The sequence below is a fragment of the Macaca mulatta genome, chromosome 11 (assembly GCF_049350105.2).
Source record: "Macaca mulatta isolate MMU2019108-1 chromosome 11, T2T-MMU8v2.0, whole genome shotgun sequence".
Taxonomy (NCBI): Eukaryota; Metazoa; Chordata; class Mammalia; order Primates; family Cercopithecidae; genus Macaca; species Macaca mulatta.
In genome coordinates this window covers 72,719,538-72,742,195 of record NC_133416.1, presented here as the reverse complement: position 1 = coordinate 72,742,195, position 22,658 = coordinate 72,719,538, and the positions used below count along the sequence as shown (strand labels likewise).

At 38.5% G+C, this 22,658-nt stretch overlaps 1 long non-coding RNA gene across 2 annotated transcripts in view; it reads left to right on the top strand.

Annotated features, from left to right (window-relative positions):
- The window catches only part of LOC144332945 (uncharacterized), a 134,334-nt gene that overhangs the window by 61,358 nt on the left and 50,318 nt on the right, over positions 1-22,658 (top strand). Inside the window, exons 4-5 of one of the 2 annotated variants that reach the window (XR_013401204.1) lie at positions 7,981-8,058; positions 19,133-20,063. This is a non-coding gene — a long non-coding RNA (uncharacterized LOC144332945). Of the gene's footprint in view, positions 1-7,980; positions 8,059-19,132; positions 20,064-22,658 lie in introns of those variants that run through there. The other variant, XR_013401205.1, reaches the window with a different exon arrangement.

Sequence of the window (22,658 nt, the reverse complement as noted above, 5' to 3'; positions counted from 1 at the left end):
GGTTGTTTGGTTTTTATGATTGAGTTTTGAGAGTTTAAAAAATACATTCTGGAATATAAATCCATTATGAGATAAATGCTTTACAAATATTTTCTCCCATTTGGTGGTTTCTGCCTTAATTAATGTCTTTCAAAGAGCATAGGTTTTAATGTTGATATTTTTAATGGCTCATCATTTCATGTTTTTCTTTTGTGAATCATGCATTTTATGTTGTATCTAAAATACCTTTATGTCTTATATCTTTATAGTATGAGGTTTACATTTAGGTCTATGATCCATTTTGAGTCAATTTCTTTATACAACTGTAGGTATTGATCCAAGTTCTCTATTATTTTGCAAAAGTTTTTCAGCATCATTTATTAAAAGATTATTCTTTCTGCCTTGAATTGTCTTTGTACCTTTGTTGAATATTACTTGTCCATATGTGTGGTACCCATATATCCATTGGTTGTCATATGTGTGGATCTGTTTCTGCACTGCCTATTCTGTTCCAATGATTTATTTGTCCATATTTACACTAATGCCAAAGTGTCCTGATTACCTTCATAATAAGTCTATATAAACACTTTATAACAACTCTTTATAATAAAATAGTATAAGTCCTCTGATCTCGTTTTTCTTTATTCAAGATGATTTGGCTATTCTAATTTCTTTGCATTTTGATATGAATTTTAGTATCAGTACCAAAAACAAAGCCTAAGATTTTATTTAGTATTGCATTGAAGCTACAGATAAATTTGGGTAGAATTGGCATCTTAATAATATTAAACCTTAAGGCCCATGAACAGGGTGTATCTCTCCATCGTTTAGGTCATAGTTCATTTTCCTCAGCAATATTTTATAATTTTCATGTACAAGTCTTGTCCATCTTTTTTCAGATTTATTCCTAATTATTTTATATTTTAATGCTGTCTCCAATATTGGGTTGGTCCAAAAGTAATTGTGGCTTTTACCATTACATTACTTTTAATGTATTTAATAGTATTTTTTACATTTCCATTTCCAAGTTCTAATATGTAGAAATACAATTGATTTTGGCATTGATCCTGTACTCTTCAAACTTGCTAAATTCACTTATTGGTTCTAGGGGTTATTGTAGATTCCATCAAATTTCCTACATAAACAATCATGCACTCTGCAAATAGAAACAATTTTGCTTTATCTTTCCTAACTTAAGTGCAGTTTTTTGCCTTATTGCTCTAATTAAACCTCTAGCACAGTGTTGAATAGTAGTACATCTTTTTCTTCCCTAATTTAGGAGAAAATCTTTGTATTTTTCACTGTTAAGTATTATGTTTCCTCTAGGTTTTTCTTAGATACCCTTTATCAGATTGAGTGGAAGTTCTATTTCTGGTTCGCTGAGAGTTTTTTTTTTTTAAATTAAGAACACATGTTTGATTTTGTCAAATGCTCTTTCTGCATCTGTCTTAGTCTGTTTTTCTGCTGCTGTAAGAGAATACCACAGACGAGATATTTTGCATAGAAAAAAATGTATTTCTTAAAGTTTTGGAGAGTGAGAATTCCAAGATTAAGGGGCTGCATCTGGTGACAGCCTTCTTGCTCCATAATATGGCAAAAAGATCACATGGTGTGAGAAAGTACTGGCTTAGATCTCTCTTCCCTTTCTTATAAAGCCACTAATTATTCCATGGGCATCCCACCCTCATGACCTCATCTAATCCTAATTACCTCACAAAGACTCCACCTCTGAATAGCATTGATATATAAATTTGGGTGTTAACTTTTCAACACATGAACTTTTGGGGGGGTACATTCACATCGCAGCAGCATCTATTCAGATAATGATATAGTTTTTATTTTTTCATGTGTTAATAGGATATACTACTTTCAATGATTTTTAATAGTAAGCCAAACTTTCATTCCCAAAATAAACCTCACTTGGTCAGGATGTATTATCCTTTTCATATACTCTTGGATTCAATTTTCTAAAATATTGAATTTCTGTGTCTATGTTCATGAGGAATACAGTTCTGTTATTTTCTAATCATATAATGTTTTTGTTTGGTTTTGGTATCAGGATAATAGTAACCTCACAAAATAAGATGGGAAGGATTTCATTCTCTTCAATTTTCTGTAAGAGTTTGTGTAAGATCAGTATTATTTGTTCCCTAAATATTTGGTAGAATTCATTAGTGATGCCATCTAAGCCTGAAATTTTTTATATTAAGGAAATATAAGTTCAATTTTTAATAAGTATAAAGCTAATCAAGCTATCCAGTTCTTCTTTTGTGCACTTTGACAGTTTGTATCTTTTTTATGTCATATACTTCATAGCACATTGCTATAATTTTGTTTAAATAGTCAAATATATTTTAAGAATTTAAATTTAAGAACACAAATCTAGTATAGTTTTCCATAGTTCCCATTTATGGTTCTCCTTGTTTTTATAAGTAGATTCAGATTTTCATCTGGTACCATTTTTCTTCTACTTGAAGGACTTCTTTTAACATTTCTTGTATTGAGGTGCTATTGGTGATCAATTATTTCAGCTTTTGTATGACTGAAAGAGTTTTTATTTCACTGACTATAGATGATAGTTGTTATTTTTCCTTCTAAATATGTTGATCCACTCTCTTTCGCTTGCATAGTTTCAGATGAGAAATTTTCTGGCTTTCATATCTTTGTTCCTCTTATGTAACACATGTTCTTTCTCTGGTTACTTTTAAGATTTTCTATTTATCACTGATTTGGAGAAATTTGATTATTATATTCCTTGGTGTGGTTTTCTTTATATTTCTTGTAATTAGAGTTCTTTGGAGTTGTTGGATCTGTGGGTTTATAGATTTCATCAAATTTGGAAATTTCCAGCTATATAATGTCAATATTTTTTTGCCTTCCCCCCTACTGTTTTACATGTATATTATTACGTGTATATTAATGATGTAATATAATGTATGATGTAGTGTAATGTATGTTACATGTACATTAATGAGTCTCTTATTACATTATATTAGCCTGATGAAATTTGTCTCACAACTACTGAAGCTCTTATAATTATCTTAAAATACTTTTTTTTCCTCTCTGTGTTTTGTCTTGAGTAGCTTCTGCTGATGTTTTCAAGTTTACTAATCTTTTCTTCTGTAACATTTTAACTGCTATAAATGCCATCTAGTGAATTTTTCATCTCAGACATTATAGTTTTTAGCTCTCATTGTTTGATTTGTTTTGTATTTTTATAACATATTCTATATCTTTTTTTAGCTTTTGGAATACTGTTAAATTAACTTTTCAAATGTCTGTGTCTAATAATGCTAACGTCTGTGTCAGTTCTGGGTAGGTTTCAATTGATTGATTATTCTCTTCATTATGGGTCTCATTTTTTCTGCTTCTTAGAATGTCTGGCACTCTTTTATTGGATGCCAGACACTGTGAATTTCACCTTGTTGGGTCCTGGATATTTTTGTGTAGCTATAAATATTCGTGAGCTTTGTTCTGGGATATAGTTAAGTTCCCTGGAAACATTTTGATCCTTTTGAGTCTTTTTAAGATTTGTTAGGCTGGACCACGGCAGCACTTAGTCTTGGTAACTTATTCCTTAGTACTGAGACGGGACCTTTCTAACTACTCTATCCAACGTTCCATAAATTACGAGATTTTTCAGTCTGGCTATTGAGAACAGACCCCATTCCCAGCCCTTTGTGACTGCAGAATACTTTTTATCTAATAGTTTCTCCAGCTTTGGATCATCTTCTCACATACGTGCTTTAATCAGCACTCTGCTGAATACTCAAAGGGAATCCTCTAAGGATCTCCAGAATTATTCTCTTCTGTATCCCAACTACTCCATCCTACACACTCTAGCTACCTTGGCAGTTGTTTGAGTCAGAGAGCTAAATCTGATCCCTGTTATTCCATCTTGGTCACAAGTAGAAGTCAATCAATTATTATTAAATGAAATTTACAGAAAATTGGCAAGATATGTACAAAAACTCCCATATCTCCTTACCCAAAGTTCCCAATTATTAACATTTTACCCCTTTCCTCCATTTCTCTCTCTCTCGCAACATTTACATTATTCTGTTATAAACCACTTAAGCAGTAATTGCAGACCTGATGATTAATCACTCCCCATTCCTCCAGTGTGTATTTCTCCAAAACAAATACATTCTCCTACATAACCACCTTACAACCCTCCAAATTAAGAAGTCAACATTGATACAACACTACTATCTAATTAACAGAACACTCTCAAATTTTTCCAACAGTCCCAATAATATCTCTTTATTTTCTTGTGCAGGAGTCTACCCAGGATCATGCATTGCATTTAATTGTCATAGATTTTTAAATCTTTAAATCTTCTTCATTCTGGAACAGTTCTTCAATCTTTCTATCTCTTCATTCTGTAGATATTCCTCTACCTAAGTATATCTGATGATTCCTCATGTCCAGAATCAGGCCATTATTACTTTGCAGGAATGCTCTGATGCTGTACTTTACTTGGGCTATCACATCAAAAGACACATGAGGTCAAGCTCTCCCTCCACCAGTGAACAGCAGTTCACTGGATCAAATTGAAGTCTAATAAGTTTCTTCATCATAAACTCGATGTTTTTCCTCTTGATAAGTATTTGGCAGGGAAATACTTTGATACTATGCCAATATTCAGTTCCCAATCAAACCTCCACCTTCCACACTCAACATTATTGATGGCTAACATTGAATTTCATGGAACCTGGTTTTAACCCATATGCACTTAGTTTTCCAAAGGCTTCAGCAACTATGATCAGCTGTTCCAGCTGTAACAGTCCTAATCTCCATTGTAGACCAATATTTTTTTAATTCCATATTTTAGAGAAGCAGTTATATCCATCTAACCATCCATCAATCCAACCATTCATCCATATATAATTCGTTCACTCATTCATTCATTAAATAAAAATTGTTGATACATCTGCCATGTGCCGGGCACTGGAAATATAAAAAAAATAAGATGTCTGGGTGTGGTAGCTCACACCTATAATTCCAGAACTTTGGGAGGCCGAGGCTGGCAGATTACCTGAGGTCAGGAGTTCGAGACCAGCCTGGCCAACATGGTGAAACCCTGTCTCTACTAAAAATACAAAAATTAGCCAGGCATGGTGGCAGGCACCTATAATTCCAACTACTCAGGAGTCTGAGGCAGGAGAATCACTTGAACTCGGGGGGTGGAGGTTGTAGTGAGCCAAGATGGTACTCTTCACTCCAGCCTGGGGAAAAAAGCAAGACAAAAAAAAAAAAAAAACAACAACCTTAAGATACACAGATTGTACCTAATGCGGTCCTAGTTTTAGTAAGGAAAAATGGCATGTCAACAAATAATTACAATTTAATGTGATTACCACAATATTATAATGCATTATAAAATATATGGAGTATCAAAAAAAAAGCTTTATTAGCATATAAAAGGTTTCCTAAAGAGGTAATATTGGAGCTAGGTTCTTTAAGGTGAGTTCTTTGTCTTTGGGTGGAAGTGAGGGGAGGGTAAGGATGTTTGACATGGGAGCAAGAGGGAGGGCAACAAGAAGGTAAGAGAAGAGAGACTGGTGGTGGGGAGGGAGAAACAGAATGGAAAAATGTAGGTGGGCCAGTTTGGTGTGGAACAAATTGTTTTGATCATGCTTAGTAGTCCAGTTTTTATTCACTAGAGGTTCTCACTAAAAGTACAGATTCCTGGGACTCATCCTGAAGTTATTGAGTTAGAATCCCTAAGGAGGATCTGGGAATCTGTATTTTAACAAGCATCTCAAGTTTATGAATCACTGCCGTAAGCCAAAGAATGTTTCAAATGCTTTAAAACAAAAGTGAAATAATCAGGTTTGTGTTTTTAAAAGCTCACAAAGGGACTTGTGGAGGATGACTTCAAAAGGGAGGCAGGTAGACACAACCATCTGTGTCCTCAGTCCGAGTACTCTACCAGTTACTAACACACAGACTTCCAAATCCTATCTTTTCTGGAGCTTAAGTGATCTTAGCTGAATTTAAGACATTTGTGGAGAGGATTTGATCCAAGCCACCAGCACTGTGTCTTGTGTTTCTGAATTGCTCAGGCTGTAAGGATGATCCAGACCACTAAGATGCTCCAAAGTAGATTGTTAGAAGACACTAGCCATCAAGATCTGCCAAGAGTCTCATTGTTGAACATGTTCAACAGTTGAAGTCTATGTTCAATAAGAGGAATTGTGGTGAATATGGTTGATGGGCACTCAATACCTATTCTACCCTCCTTTTAGTGCAGTGGCTTTTAAACTTTTTAAAGAACTCAACCCACTGTAAGAAAAACATCTGATATTGCAATCCAGTATACACATATGTGTACTACAAAATAATACTTGTGCTTACTGAGTTGATGACTTCTGATATTTTCTATTCTGTTCTATTTTGTTTCTTTTAATGTTCTCATGATCTGCTAATGATGGGTTCTGATCTCAAATTTGAAAGCCATTGCTGTGATATACAATGAAGACTACTTTTTCTCACACACTTCATCTAAAGTCCCAGATGTTTTTAGACTTTGCAAACCAAATATCCTCATATTGCTTTAGCCATTTTTGCTGGCAGGTGTGTTATAAGGGTGTTTGGTCTTCTTGGCAATGTCAGCAGAGATTTGATTGCTAGCATAGGTACCTTGCATGGGCATTCAAGAGAAAGGCAATGGACATCCATTTTTGCTAGTGCAGTTTGTGTCAGGAATAGAATGGTTCTGGAGTATGTAGCATTAGTGGCTTCATAATCCTGGTACCTTTTAATCAAGAGGGTCTCTGATTGCAGTGGCTTTGTGATCAAGGCAGTGGCAATATGGTGCTGGAGCCTGAGGAGCCCTGATCCTAGAGTGGCAGCAGCTCCCTTGGTGTCCAGTACTGTGTGTAGCTGGGCAGGGCAAAGGAAGGTAAGCAAAAGGTCACTCTATAGGCTGTGTTGTCTCTCCTTCCAAGAATTCTTTATGCCACTTAAAATCTTAAAATCTTAAAATCACTTAAAAGCAGGTAGTAAATTGCTACCTGCCTAAATGAGCTAGAGAGTATTCTGTTCTCTGCAACAGAACCCTACATACAGAATAACCAGTCCTGCTGAATTACCAATGAAGTAACAGCCGAGGGGGCTCAGGACTTGCCTAAGCCTTTATTCATCAGAACTTATCTGGGTCTAGCCACAAAAATGAAGGAAGGACAACTATGTCTAACAGCATGGGTCAATCTTAGAACCATAAGGTAGAACAAAAATAGCAAAACACACAGTGTATGGTTCTGTTTATATAAGGTTTTTCCTAAAACATGCAAATTAAACTATATTGATTGCATAGTGATAGATCTAAAAAGAAAAGTTTAACATCGATATGGTTTGGCTGTGTTCCCTACCCACAATCTCATCTTGAATTTTAATCCCCATAATCCCCACATGTCAAGGGAGAGACCAGGTGGAGGTAATTGAATCATGGGGGTGGTTTCCCCCATGTGTTCTTGTAACAGTGAATGAGTCCTCAGGGGATCTGATGGTTTTATGTGTTTGGCAAGTTCCTCCTTTGCCCATTCTTCTCTCTCCTGCTGCCTTGTGAAGAATGACATGCTTGCTTCCCCTTCCACCATGATTTTAAGTTTCCTGAGACCTTCCCAGCCATGAACTGTGCCATTGAACTGTGAGTCCATTAAACCTCTTTCCTTTATAAATTACCCAGTCTCAGGTAGTATCTTTATAACAATGTGAGAATGGACTAATGCAGCCATAAAAGTCAGGATATGGGGCATGAGATTGGTAAGGGTCGTGGAAAGACTTCAGAGATGACTATGTTCTATTCTTGACCTAAATGGTCATTTCACAGTAGCTTGGTTTATGTACTTTTCTGTATGTGCATTCTGTTTTACATTCTCTGTCACACACACAAAAGATTAAAAACTACAACAAAACCTAAAAATTTTAATTTGGATTCATACAACTTTGGAATTAAAAAATAATTTATGATCATCTGGTTCATCTACTCACCAGGTGTTTGACTCTTCCTACAGCCTTTGCATGGATGATTGTCTGTCCTCTGTTGGGCCCCTTCTGAAGAGTTGGAGTTGGGTAAATGTCACTCATGAGAGCAGGAACACAACCAGACAAACCACAACTGAGCCCTGTAGCTTTGTTTTCATGTAACTATGACTGTCTACTCTCTTCTTCCTTCAACCCCCTGCTGTCAGGTCACTGCAGACGGTATTTAAAGAACTCAAAATGATCACAAATCTATTATTAAACCTTAGTACCCTAAGAATATAACTTCTCTCATCCTGAACCTTAGGTTATAGAACTTTTTTTCATTTGGCAGGAGGATATCTATTTGTTATTTTTTGTTGTTTCTTACAAGATGCAAGTAAGAAATGATTAATATCATAGCAGAAAAAGAGATCCAAAACACATGGGTTATCTTCAAATATAAATCACTTTCTTTTTCAAATGGGCTGATAAGGTTTAGGGAAAGGTATTGGGAAAATAGAAATGAGGGGTGGGGTGAAAGAATACCCTACTTTTTGTGTATCCTCCTTTCATGATATTTTAGAGCTCTCCAGAATGACTTGAATTTAGTAAGGGACAAGTGGTCTAGATCTAAAAGTTCATCCAACAGAGGAAAATTTGCAAACTGCAGCTCTGCTTCTCCAGTTTTCAAAGAAAGAAAAGGTTGGTTTTTTTCTGGGACTAATGTTGGTAAGATTAAATGTTAATGCTTGGAACATTTTCCGGTAAAATGTGCTGTGTAAACTTCAAATAATACACTTGTTTTGCAGGTTAAACTTTTTGTTTTTAAAGAAACATAGCATTTCAGGAGAACTTTTCCAAAAACTGTTTACTTTTTCCTGATGCTTCTTAATATTTGAAATATTTTTCTGCTAATTAGAGATTCCCAAATAAGTGGCATGATACATAAGGATAATGTATATTGTGTTTGTCCAGTAAATATTTGCTGAATGAATCACAATGAACAAATGAATAAATGTATAAAAGAATAAGTAACCATGTGGAACTAGGTGGTTCTTTTTGAAATATACAAAAGTTACTTATTTTTATGGGGATGATTTCTGAGAATTACAGGTAATGATTTGATTATAACAAAAGACAAAACTAAGTAAGTAGAGCTGACTTTCTACTCCACGCAGAAAAATGAAAGTTGAAAAATGAAGAAATTATCTGGATAGTTCAGACAAAAAACTCACTATAGAGGGAGCGAGGTCCTTTTTCATGGCCCAGATTCATTTGAGCCATCCAATAACATGACCCACTATAGTGGAATTTGGCATTAAGCAGGCTTGTTTTGGCTCCCGTCCAGTGGGGTTTAGTTACTGAATTCCTTAAAGGACATTGTTCAAACATGGTCTCCCATGTAACTCGGTTCTAAGGCGTGAGCTGCAAGAACCCTGACATCACCATGCGACTCCAGGTCATTATTTCATTGGATCAAATTATTCAGAAAAACACTATCATTCCAGTTTACCTTTCTGGGTTAGACAAACGTAAAATGAATTGCCCAAGATTTGCTGCATAACAATTACATGAAAATACCTAAAAGCTTTGCCTGCAAGGTATATTAGTAAATATGATCCTGATTCCTGGATTCTGCAAATAGAAGCAAATTGGTATCTGCTAATTCTTCACTCACCACACCTGCCTTCTATAATCTTGAATTCTCTGAATGTATATTTGGTTACTGAAATAATTGTGTTGATTTGATGAATGATAGAAATCATAACAATTAAATTGCCTACCACTCCAACTGTCATTCATGACTCTAACTTGCTCTCTGAACTCTTGTTTACCAATTCAAGAAAATACAAGGATGTTTTGCAGAGGGTGTAAGCATGTTGCAGAAATAGCAATGACGGTCTTTTTCTTGCTTCCTCAGGACTGCCACAGCTTTGTTGGCCATGCCTGAGCAAAGTTTTTTATAAAATGACCTGGGACTGGGCATTCTGCCCATGCTCACACCTGGCAAATCGTAGCCTCCCCTCCTTGGGAACTCGGATGCACACTGAGTTCCCGTTTTCTTTGACTGCAGAACAGACAAGGACCAGCTGGTTAGTGCTGACAGGGTTCACACTACTGATGGGAACACTACTTAAGTGTTCTGCATTTGCTCATTATTTATCAATGGGGAGATATTTTTCTGGAGAAAAGCAAGTCCTTTGTCTTCTATAGAGTGGAAAGTCTATTATTCCGATGGGAGATGACCTAGGAAGGAAAAGTTGATCATTCATTTCCCATGTGTAAAGTCCCAAGTGTAATTCCCCATGTGTGAGTTTTTATTTTAAAGATTTGAGTTCTAATATAAGAAATGAATTGTGGCCCTAGAAATACCAGATACTTAACTGTTTTCTGTAGCAATATAATTTTTAATAGCCAAGTATGTCATTTTTCATATACCAGGTTGCTTTTATCACCAATTTGAAGCATATATGATTGTTATAAGTATTATTAATTACTTGTATATAACTTTATACTGAAAATAACTTCTGACATCGTTGGCCTCAAGACATCCAATAATGCCATGCCGTGTTTCGTGTGTGAGTATAGAGAGAACACGTTCCTGTGTGGGTGTGCAAACCTCATTTGAGTCTGGGGACTCTGAGACATAGAAAAGTGGAGAATCAGGCACTTAGCTGATGAAGGGGTAGGGAAAGAACCTCTAATGCCTGTCCTGTTCTCTCCTCAATATTCCACCTATTTTCCAATATTATGTGGGACAGCATAGAAAGAAATTAAAAATAAAAATTTCTACACCTTTACCTGAAATTTGAAATTCCCAAGCTTTTATCCTTTCCTTCCTACAACTCTTCCATTTTTTCTTTACCTCTCCTTCTCTGTCTCCACCTCCTCCTCCTCTTCTCTTCTCCTCTTATTTTGCTCTTTTTAGTCTTGTTAGATCAAATATCAGGTTCTCTTTTGTCTTTATTGCTCTGTTTAACATTGAATATTCATATTCATCCAAGTAAGCTCATTTTTGCATGTTTCCCAACCAAGAAACTAACAGAACATAATAGAAATGTAACTGATACTAAGCTATTGTCCTTGAAACAGATCTCATTACAATTATATGTAAGAGATATTTAAAAATAGCTCTAAACCAGGAGGCATATTTATGGTCTTCTGAAGATGAATAGACTTATTTATAGGTGAAGAGTCATTCTGTAAGATAAGCTAAAATTAATCATACTGCTGAATTTTCAAAGAGGTTAGAGTCCAAATTAAATATAGAAGGGCAAACCAGTTTCTTCCTCTTATGTATTTTAATGAAGACTAGAGAGGCTGGAGAAATATTTATATTCTTTTATTCATATTTTCAGGATTGCCTCATGTCTCAATTTTCTTCCCCCAAATCTCCCCTTTAAGTGAGGGGACTTCAAAGTGAATATGGAGATTCTCAACTCCTCATATCTTTTTGTTTAAAAGGGAAGAATTAATGGGGCTGAAAATTTAAAACAACAGATGTACTAAAAGTGTGATTACTGCTGTGAATAAGACATATGGGGGAGTCCCACTCCCTGTGGTTGAGGGCTGTGGTGGAGGTCTGATTCCATCCCAGAGGAGCTGAACCTCAAGCCGCCACTAGGAAAGGACTGCTGATTTCCCTCAGCGTGAAGAAGATAAGGAGCCATTGCTGTCTAAACGTAGCTATCTCGCTGCTTGTGGTTAACAGGAGACCCTGCTAAGAATTTGGGGTAATTCAGTTAAAAATGACTATTGGAATGTGCTGTGTGGTAAGGGAGAAAATCTACTTCCAAATGACTTGCCACATGACTCTGATGGAATTCAAGGGCAGAGAGGAACCAACTCTTCTAGACTTCTCCGCCGATGGCAACATGGTGAAGTGAGCTGCACTGCAGAATCCGGGGTCACAACAGTTCCAGTTGTGCTTAAATGCTATCTCTTCCATTCTGGCCCCAGATATTTTTTTTCTGTCTCTCGACAGAGCTACATAGCTGAGTCATGACGCCTTGAGTGAGAAAACAGCGTCTTCAGACAGTGGCTGAGATAAGAAAAAAAGTGAAGTAGAGTCCCCAGCACAGTGGTGTGTATGTTGATATCACTGAGTTATGGACTATTTCCTTTTAGCCAGTTTCAAAAGATGACTTTCTCCATATGCAATTAATTCCACATATAACTACAAGAAACTGCATATTTCAGAACAGTTGTGTCATCAGTATGAATGTTTAAACAAGCTCTGTGGTCTCTTTCCCACAAACTGATTTAACATGTATATAAAGAGGCTTTGGAATGAGCACTTTACATTTGCTTCTCAAACTTCAGCGTCTGTTTTCAGTAAATATTGAAGATGAAACTTGCCTCATTCATGCCTGGAGCTCGGGCCGGTTACAACTAAGGAATGCGGTTCCTGGGTTTCTCGTGAATAAAATTCTCCTGTTGTGAACCTAGCCTTTCTCAGGCCATGTCAACAGCAAAACAACAGAATGGATGTGGAATACAGCACTTGTGGTCAATCTGTTGAGCTGGCTACAGATTATCCTAATTAATATCCCAACAGTGGGAGTAACACAGACCCACGTTCAAATTCTGCCTCTATCATTTATAGGTGGAGTGCCCATATATTTGAGTTTGCCCAGGGTGGTTTCAGCTCACTCTTACTGCTCTGGTGTAATTATTGTTAGCAATTCCTTCCTATTTCACATGTGTCCCAGTTTGAGCTATAATACATATGCTCACTCTACTCATAGCAACACCCTGCTGAGGTCTCTGTGTCCTTGCTTTTTACGGGTACAGCAGTATGTGTTGGGGTTCTATTCTAGAGACCAATTTCATATGACAAAGTCATCAAAACTGATTATAAAATAACTTAATTAAAACACAACTACATATATGGTATAACAATTTATTGAAATATTAAGATATGGTTTTTCTCCCCACACATCTTTTTCCTTCTTTGCTGATTTCAAGTAGGAACCAGTTCCTTGTATGCTCCTTTGCCTCAGGGACATTTTGCAGGATGGAAGGGGAAACCCCTGAAGCCCTCTGTGACTATTTTTGTCTTTTGTAAAAGCCTCAGACCCTTGAAGAGATAATGTTAAGTGCCCCCTACTCCAAAGAAGAGAGGCAAAGGCACTGGAGGGCAAAGTGAGGAGAGAGAAGCTCTTCTGCCTAACAGGGTAGAGGAGGAAGGCTGCAGACCCCTCTAAGAAAGCAAGCAGAAGAGGTGCTAACTAAACCCATCAGTTTTAGGATCAGCTTTACAATTTGCAAGGCCCAATGCAAAATGAAACTGTGGAACCTTTTGGTCAAATTTCAGGACTTCAACAGAAGAGCACTAAAACAAGCTCAGGGTTTTTCTGAGCAGGGGACCCTGTGAGACTACCCATGTCACTTGTGCATAAAGCTAGCCCTGCCCAGAGGAGATGGTCCTCAGGGCGTCTAGAGGGAGGCACTTTCCTCAAAGCCTTCTAACCACAGACTGGCACCACCAAAATTCAGGGCACACTGTGGGCTTCACAGTGGGATGCCAGTGATACCTTGAAAAATTGGAGGTTAGAGCTCCTTCCTCAATTGTCCTCATCCCGAGCAAGCTTTCCACGTAGTGGTATGGTTTTGGGAAGGAGAGGGGGCCCCCAAAAGGATGAGGTAGATGTTTTTACCATCTTTGAAGGATGGAGGCTGAGAGTCAGAAAATTAAATTGATTTAAAGAAATGAGGAAATTGATATGTTTTGAACACTTCAGTTTGTAGACTAAAATTTATTCAACGTATGCTTTTATAAATATTTAAGTACATAAAACCAAATGTTTAATATAAGATCCACATTGTAAATATTCCTTTGAGAGTATTTTTCTGCATGGACTGGAATGACTGAGCTTCTTAAAATATAAGTGCATGAAAGGGAAGGAAAGATGCCTGCTTTTTCTTCACTGCTGCAAGGACTTTTGATCTCCATTTAAAATTCAGATTGTCACAAACATTTTTCTTGTCCATTTCATGTGCAAAAATGCTCTAAGAGTCATTGAATGGTAGATTCTGTGAGATGAGAAATTTCCATGGCTTTGGTAACTGATTATAAATATGAGCATCTCATTTAGGAAGGAGTAAATGTTTTTTTAAAAGTCACAATTCTCTGTAATAGTATGATATTTGAGCAAGTTCCTTAACCTGCTATATAGTATTATTATCTGTAAAATGAGGATCATACCTCTTGGGTTGTTGTCAGGACTAATGAGGTGACATACACTGTACCTGGCATACTAAATGGTGGATCCAGGACATGACTCTGCCATGTTAGTCATATAATGGGGACCCAATTTCTAGTTTGTGGTTACTTCAGGCTGCTTCTTCTTCTCCCTCTTCCTCTTCCTTTTCCTCCTCCTCTTCCTCCTCCTCTTCTTCTTCTTCTTCCTCCTCCTCCTTCTCCTCCTCCTCCTCCTCTTCGGTTGTAAGAGAACCCCCAACCACCATGAAGTGCTGGATTTTTTTTGTTTTAACATTAAGGTAAATTGCCTTGTCTACAAAAGGACAAGGTAGCGCCAATCTCCTCAGATGCCCATGGACCATGGAACAGATTATTTCATGCTGCTGTCAGTCACTCTTGGCCTTGGGCAGACATTGAATCATTGGGGATTAGAATCAAAAAGGACCAGAGAATCATTGCCTTCACTGGTCTTCGAAGTGCATAGCTGGGAAGGGCTCTGTGGAGGTGATTTAGGGACTTTCTAGGGAGCCCAAGGGGCCCTCTAGCATATGTGGTCCCAGACACCTACTTCCCATTTTGCCAGAGGAAACTCCAACAGTATCTGTTTTATATATTGGCCATCTAAGTCAGAGTTTAACAAAAGGGCTCTGCAGCCATGAACATTTGAAAATCATGGATCTGGTCCAACCTTGTAATTTTAGAGTTGACGAAATTTCGAAGTAGAAGACTAAGTGTCTTAACCACCATCACATAACTAGTTAGTGGCAGAGCCAGGAGTAACCCAAGGTCAACTCCCAGTCCTGAACAGTTTTCCTTCTAGCAGGCTGCCTCTTGCTGAAAGATGAAGCTAAAATCGCAGATGTTGCAGGGTCAAGATTAACACCTTGCAAATCAGATGTACAAAAACAGTAGCTTATTTATTTTCTATAACTGATTTAATCTTGCTCTGAAGCTCTCATTTCTACAGATGGTGGAAATAAACTTGCTAAGTTACAGTCTCTTCCAGGGTGAAAAAAAGGGGACGAGGGCTTACTTTACTCAATTTGATGCTGAAACTCCCTATCAGAGTCTATTCTCTACTTTCTATAGGTCTCCCCTTCCGTCCTTCTTCCCAAAACGATGTCTAGATAATGGAGAAGTTATGGATCTGTTACTGGAAAGGGGTGTCAATCCAGACCCCAAGATAAGGTTCTTGGACCTCTGGGCAAGAGAGAATTCAGGGTGAGTCCGTACAGTAAAGTGAAAGCAAGTTTATTCAGAAAGTGAAGGAACAAAAGAATGGCTACTCTATAGCCAGAGCAGTGGTATAAGCGGCTCAATTGAGTATACTTATAGTTATTTCTCGATTATTTGTAAACAAGGGGTGGATTATTCATGAGTTTTCCAGGAAAGGGTCAGAGATTTCCCGAAACTGAAGGTCCCTCCCCTTTTTAGATTATGTAGGATAAATTCCGAATGTTACCATGGCATTCGTAAACTGTCCTGGTGCTGGTGAGAGTGTCTTTTAGCAAGCTAGTGCATTATAATTAATGTATAATGAATAATGAAGATGACCAGAGGTCACTTTCATTGCCATCTTGGTTTTGGTGGGATTTGACTGGCTTCTTTACCACATCCTGTTTTATCAGCAGGGTCTTTGTGACCAGTGTCTTATGCCAACCTCCTATCTCATCCTGTGACTAAGAATGCCTGACCTCCTGTGAATGCAGCCCAGTAGGTCTCAGCCTTATTTTACCCAGCCCCTATTCAAGATGGAGTTACTCTGGTTCAAATGCCTCTGTCATGTTCTCATGGAGGCAGGAGGAGGGCTGTATAAACTTGCAGGTTGTGTTTCTCTGCAGGTTGCTGCTGCTGTGCAGCTGAGGTACAACCCCTCTCGTTCTCTGGATATCAGCCTCTTTTCTCCCTACATGCGCTGTGTAAGTGTCTGCAGCTGGTGTAATTTGTGGTCTGTTCTCTCAGCATGGGCAATCTATGGTGATAGCTCCCATGGAGCTAGGCCATCTCTCCCTGGGAAAATTCTAGCCAGGGTACTGGTGCCATGGGAAGGCCATCTTCAGAACAGAACTGGCTGCTCTTTAGGGAAGCTTCTCTTTATCAGGCACCTAAACGACTGAAAATTAACTAGAATGCTATACATTCTTTCCTTAACATTTTCTTGAAGTAGAAAATTAAAAGCAGACACGTAATTATTTTGAAAAGTAAGTCTTCCTGTTAAAGACAGCAGAGTAAAACCACTTACGCCATTCCCCTTTCTAAAAATCCAATGAAAACAATAAATGGAACAAAAATAGAAGGAAAAAAAAATCTCCCCATCATGAATGAAATGAGGAAACAGCTATAATCCCAAACCACAAACTCTGAAGGATACCTGCCACATATTGTGAGCATGGATGAAGATAAGGGAGACCCTTAATGCTGACAAATGCTTCTTTGAATCTCAAACAGGATATATATTTATCTAAAATTAAGTGAAGTAAGCTAGAAAAGTCAAGCCAATTGTTCCTTGATTAGAGAGAAGGGCATGAATAAGACCAGGGGAGAACAGAGACTGTCCTTAGACATATACTGAGTTTGGAATGCTACAGATTATTCTCTTTCTCCTTTGTACTTTTCTGAAATTTTTGAGTTTTTTTTTTCATAAATACTTTTTGCTGAAATAATAGTCATTCTAATAATCAGTAAAAGCTAAACAACCACCCTCCACCCCCACCAAAAAAAATAACAACTGGTTTTGTTAACTCTACAAAAGGGTTAAAGGATAATAGCTACACTGGAAATCTTAGAGAAGGACAGCCTTTATTATAAAACCCTAATAGGCTATAGAGTATAAAAAGATAAATCAGACCAGAGTCTGGAAGAAGGGGGAAGAATAAATTGAAGTCCAAATTGTTCTGCATTTAAATATGGGCTCAAGTAGTAGGACTTGACTGAGTTTATTACTCCCAACAGTCAAACAGAAAGAGAAGGAGCGAGGAAACCAAGAAACAGTGGAATTAGGCTGGGAGTGGAGGAAGTACTAGAACTTGGGTTGGCAGAATTCATCTTTGTAGTTCAAGAAGCCTGAAGTTTTACAGTTATTTGCATCACCTGGATAGAAGACTTTCTTGGCTTTCTAAGCTTTCTGTCACATCCATAAAGATCTTGTTTTAATTTACTTGTTTGTTTACTTTATTTCTTTATTTCATGAGGCTGAATAGAAATGAAGGAAACCAAAGGAATGATACAGTACTTGTGGGTAGGAAATGACAACAGAAGTCTGAGCTCTGAATCAGAGCTAATTGGGGAAGCCATGAGCTCCTCCCATCTTCACCCCCAACCTACCCCTTCCCTGTTCCAAACTCCTTCCCTACACCTGCAAAGGGGTTTGAGCCACTTGAATCTGCACTTCAGCTGACCTCTAGATTAACTGCACTATAAGCTTTAGGTTGGGAAGGAGAAGGACAGAGCTGTTTTGACTGAGTCCAGGTAAAGGTCATTGCAAGGAGTAGGGAAGAAGAGGCAGTGCAGGGAGATCAACATGGCTTCTGTTCACAGGTGACCACTCTCCATTTGAGGCCACCTGTATCCTATCTACCCACCCACTCTCACCATTTCTAGACCACTTTTCTTCGCCCAGTTCATCAATCAGAAGTAAAAACAAACAAATCCAACAGGTGAGAAAGAGGATAACACAATGATTCTTAATGGTATTTGGAGACCTTCAAGGTCTCAGTCCTTGCTAACACACCTGAGCAATGTTTTAAGTCCAGAACACACTCCTCATTTTGAGGTCTTTGTTCTGAAAAATCTTCTGTCTTAAATAGTAAGGCTAATGCTAATTGTTTAAAAAAAAAAAAAAAACAACAACTATTACTACTCAAAGCCCAAAGCTCAAAGACAAGCTGTCTCCCAATACCCACTCCCAATTATACAAACGTAAAGAAAAAATGGGATAACCAAGATTTTGTTTTAAACTTTCAGTTTAAAACATAGACTCAGCATTCCTGAATGAGTAGCAAATAGCAAACCTTGCTGAATAGGGATAGCAATGACACTTACTTGGTTGGTGATTCTAGAAGCTGCTCTCTGGGATGATCTTCTTGTTAATGATCCCCTACGGATTCATCTTTGATGGGCAATAAAGAATTGCTTTCTTGAGGGACACACAGCTTCTGCAGACCTCTTCATGCTAGTGTGGGTCTAGAGGCCTGGAATTTGTTTTAAAAATAAAAATTATAGGCTATTTTCAGGCAGGCTTGAGGTGTCTTTGACAATGTGGTTTCCTAAAAATCTTAGTTGGCTTCTGTTCTATTTGCTTCCTATCAATTGTATGTGTGTAGACACAGTCAAAGATGCTGTGTGTAGACACAGTCAAAGATGCTGTGTCCACAGTCTTTAAACCTGAAGATTCTTGCCCCTTTACTTCCAACATCACTGATCTATCCTTTTCTAGTTCTTCTTCAATGACTACTTCTTTGAGACAATTTGAAATCGTAGCTTCTCATGGGGAAACACTCCCCTGAACTGGAACTTTTTTAATAGGTTCAAGGTTTCTTGCAGAGAATCCTTAAATAATGGGAGAAAGTCCAGTGGGCATGCCTTGCAAAATAATAACAATAATGATAACAATAATAATGGGAGAAGGACTTCAGGTCTTTCTGGTTAAGGTTGCTACTTTGAAGTCATTATTTCTGCTGCTTTGGTGCAGATAAAGAAGCAGTTGGCTTTGTCAGTGTTTCAATGCCCCACGTCATGGAGCTTCTCTCCATATTGGGTTGTGGCCACAGTCAAATAGCACCTGCCTTAGGAAGGCAGCACTGGAATGTTGTACCATATGTAGTACTTTGTACATAACAAAATACACTTTGCCTTCTGTCTTCCTGCCTGCATTGAGCCCAATTCTGCATTTTTTATTCTTATAGATTTTAGATTGACCTTACTTTCATGGACCAAATTTATTAGTCTCTTTTCTTTCTTCCTTTTTTCCCCCTTTAGTTGCAAACTATAGAAACCATTTGGGTTGGTTTGAGCATAAAAGGAAATTACTGAGAGTTATTAGGAGCTCGGTGATTCATTGGGAGGTCTGGCAAAAAAAGAAGCTCAAGGCTAAGTTCATAGGAACACAGCCTGGCATCTCACCCAGAAGAGGATTGATGAGGATTCTACTGCCTCCACAGCTCCTGCCATCATCTTCATCTGCACCATAGATGCTCAGAACCCAGTCTGTGTCCACATGTTGCTGACTTCCTAATCAGAGCTTCATGTGGGTGTATTTGGTTGGTAGAACATAGGTCCCAGACCTAATCCCTGGGAGCTGCAAGGGATGCCAGGAATTTCTGCCCTGGAAAAATAAAACTCACAATGTGGGAAACAAAGAAAATGTACAGCAGGGGTTTAACAGAATGACAGGTATCTGCTAATGAGAACATTGATGAAAAAAAAAATTTTTTTAATAATAAAAAGCACAGCAATTTTCCCTTTAGAGCCCCAGAAAGATTCAGGCCTTAGAGGCACTAAGTACTATAGAAAATGAGGCTGAAGCATGGGGCTGAAACTTGGTTTGGCTGAAGGTCTGCAGAAGGTGGAGCAGTTTAACCTCTAGGTTCCCTCATCCACCCCCATGCAGCCAGACAATTATCCCTCCACCCTTCTCTTTTCCTTCCCTCTTCGTTTAGAAAACTAGAAGTTTATTCTCTGGAGAAGTTCCAGGCTCAGTGACACCAGGTCAAGGTGCTGAACCGACAACAATTAGATTAAGTTAAAATCTGCTTGATAAGTGTACAAGTAATCTATTCTCAAAACCTAAGAGATGTCTTCAGTTATCTCTAACTATATGCCAGCAGTAGGCCTTCTAGGAAACTGTACTATGATTCTAGGAAACTTGGTTGTGGGCTGGGGAAGGACAATAAAGAGGATTGTATGATCATCTGCTTCTGTTACTGGAAAGGGGTCCCGATCCAGACCCCAAGAGAGGGTTCTTGGATCTTGTGCAAGAAAGAATTCAGGAGTCCATAAAGTGAAAGCAAGTTTATTAGAGAAGTGAAGAAACAAAAAGATGGCTATTCCATAGACAGAGCAGCACTGAGGGCTGCTGGATGGCCATTTTTATGGTTATTTCTTGATCATATGCTAAACAAGGGGTAGATTATTCATATGCTTTCTGGAAAAGGGGAGGTTCCCAAAACTGCGGGTTCCTCCCCTTTCTAGACCATATAGGGTAACTTGGATGTTGCTATGGCATTTGTAAACTGTCATGGCACTGGTGGGAATGTTTATTAGCCTGCTAATGCATCATAATTAACGTATAATGAGCAATGAGGATGACCAGAGGTCACTTTCATCACCATCTTGGTTTTGGCCGGCTTCTTTATGGCATCCTGTTTTATCACCAGGGTCTTTATGACATGTATCTTGTGATACCAATCCTGCTGACCTCCTATCTCATCCTGTGACTAAGAATGTCTAACCTCCTGGGAATGCAGCCCAGCAGGTCTCGTTCTCATTTTTACCCAGCCCCTACTCAAGATGGAGTCGCTCTGGTTTGAACGCCTCTGACATTTCCACTCTCAAGGAATGGTGTTTTTATTCTCTTCTCCCCAAAATGTACTTGTGGTCGTTCCCACTGTTCCATTCCACAGCATTTTAGGAGGTTCTCAAGAGTGTCCTAAACAAGCAGAGGAGAATGGTAAGCCTTACCCAGTCCTAGTTTAAGAAATGAGTGAAATGAGGTCTGAGTTATTTCACAGGTGAGCTAGACATCCTCGAAATAAAGAGCCAGAGTATCAGGCAAATCATCTAACAGCTAAAATGAGCGTACTTCTATTCCTAACTAAAGTTTATATTCCCGTGGTACAGTTGGCTTTCCCAGGCTCTCGGCGTCCATGCTGTCTCGGCGCTATCTCGCAGCCTGACGCCACGCGCCATCTGCTGGCCTTGAGCTGTATAGCTCTAGAGTAACTTCAGAGGCCACGAGGGAACAAAGAGCACTCGCCTCCTTCAAAGGAGCTCCCACAGGCCCTCCGTTTGCTTCAAGTGTAGGACTGAGCAAGTCCAGACCACTACCTTAACAGGTATGAGGAAAATGAAGACTCTCCTATTTTGGCACGTATCTCAAAATTGTCATCATTCACTCAAAGTTCATAACCACAGAGACCTTCCTACTTATTTTCTCAGGTGTTTTGAAGTTTTGACATGGGAAGAAAATAGCGCTTCTAAAAACATAAACTAGACTAATTCAGAGTGCTCTAATTTTGACACCGACCCTACTCTCAAAGCACATGGCATCTTCTTTAAGGAGTTGTGAATCTTAGATTCTATACCAGCCTAAGTGTTGCTAGACTGCATTCCATCAACTATCTTACCTGGCTTCCAGTCTTTGTTCCCAATTGTTTATAAACCAACCAACCAACCAATAAAAGATTATCTCACAACGCACACACCCATATTTGATCTAATAATCCAGTAAAATGAGTGCCAGAAAAATAATACAAATATCCTTGTATATTAAGAAATACGTTTAAACTAGTCTGGCCACTATTTGCAAGTTGTAGCACCAAATGCAAAAACAAAACCAAAAACGTACAAATAATGTTTTCATGGCTCCTATAGTCAATCTACATGCAAGGGCCTGGAATTCCAAAAGCCAAGCCCATCAGTCTGGAATGGAGAAAATTTCTGAGTCTTGCTCAGTCAAGTCACACGTGCACATTGGCTGCTGTGAAACCAAAATAACCAATTGATTCTTTCTCTTACATTTTGTACAGTGGAATAAGAGCTATTAATTTATTAAGCAATTGGCTTGGAACCTTCCCTGACCACTCTTTGCAAAGAGAGAGAGGTCTGGAAGACTTGTGGGGAGTGAGGAAGTGATGGTACCTGATATTTTCCAATTTTCTGCAGGTCATTGATGGAAACTTTGACCAGTATCTTTGTTCCTCCCTCAACATATGGCCATCCTAAAAGTTAAGGCATAGATTTCAAATTCTCGAGTCAGTTTTTGTATTTAGGTCTCCAAGTACAGAGAGAAACTGGCAGACAGGGTTGGAGAAGTATTGAGAACTAATTTGGATACCCTGAAAGCTGAGTTCTAGACCCAGTGTTGCCAGCAATGAGCCAAGAGACCTTTCACGAGTTAATTTACCTTTCCATGTTTCAATTTTCTAATTCCTGTCCTTATTCCCTTCTCGCCACTCTGAGCCCCTTCCCCTTTCCTGACTGGGTAATAGGACAGGGAGCCGGAGAGGGTCTGTGAAGCTTCCTCCTTAACGTCCTAGAGTAATGGGTCTCAGTCTTCACTGCACAGTCAAGTCCCATGGTGCGTTTTTCAAACTTACATACCTGGCCCTTCCCTCTGCTGAATTCTGGTCTGCCCATAATTGCTCCCTCCTTTCTCTTTGTTTTCCTTTCTCCCTTCCTTGTTTCCTTTTCTATACCTTTCTGTCTCTGTTAGAACTTCCTTTTCCTGGTATCTAGCCAATCTCCTCATCCTGTTTTACTTTACTGTCCTAAGATGCTGTCTTCT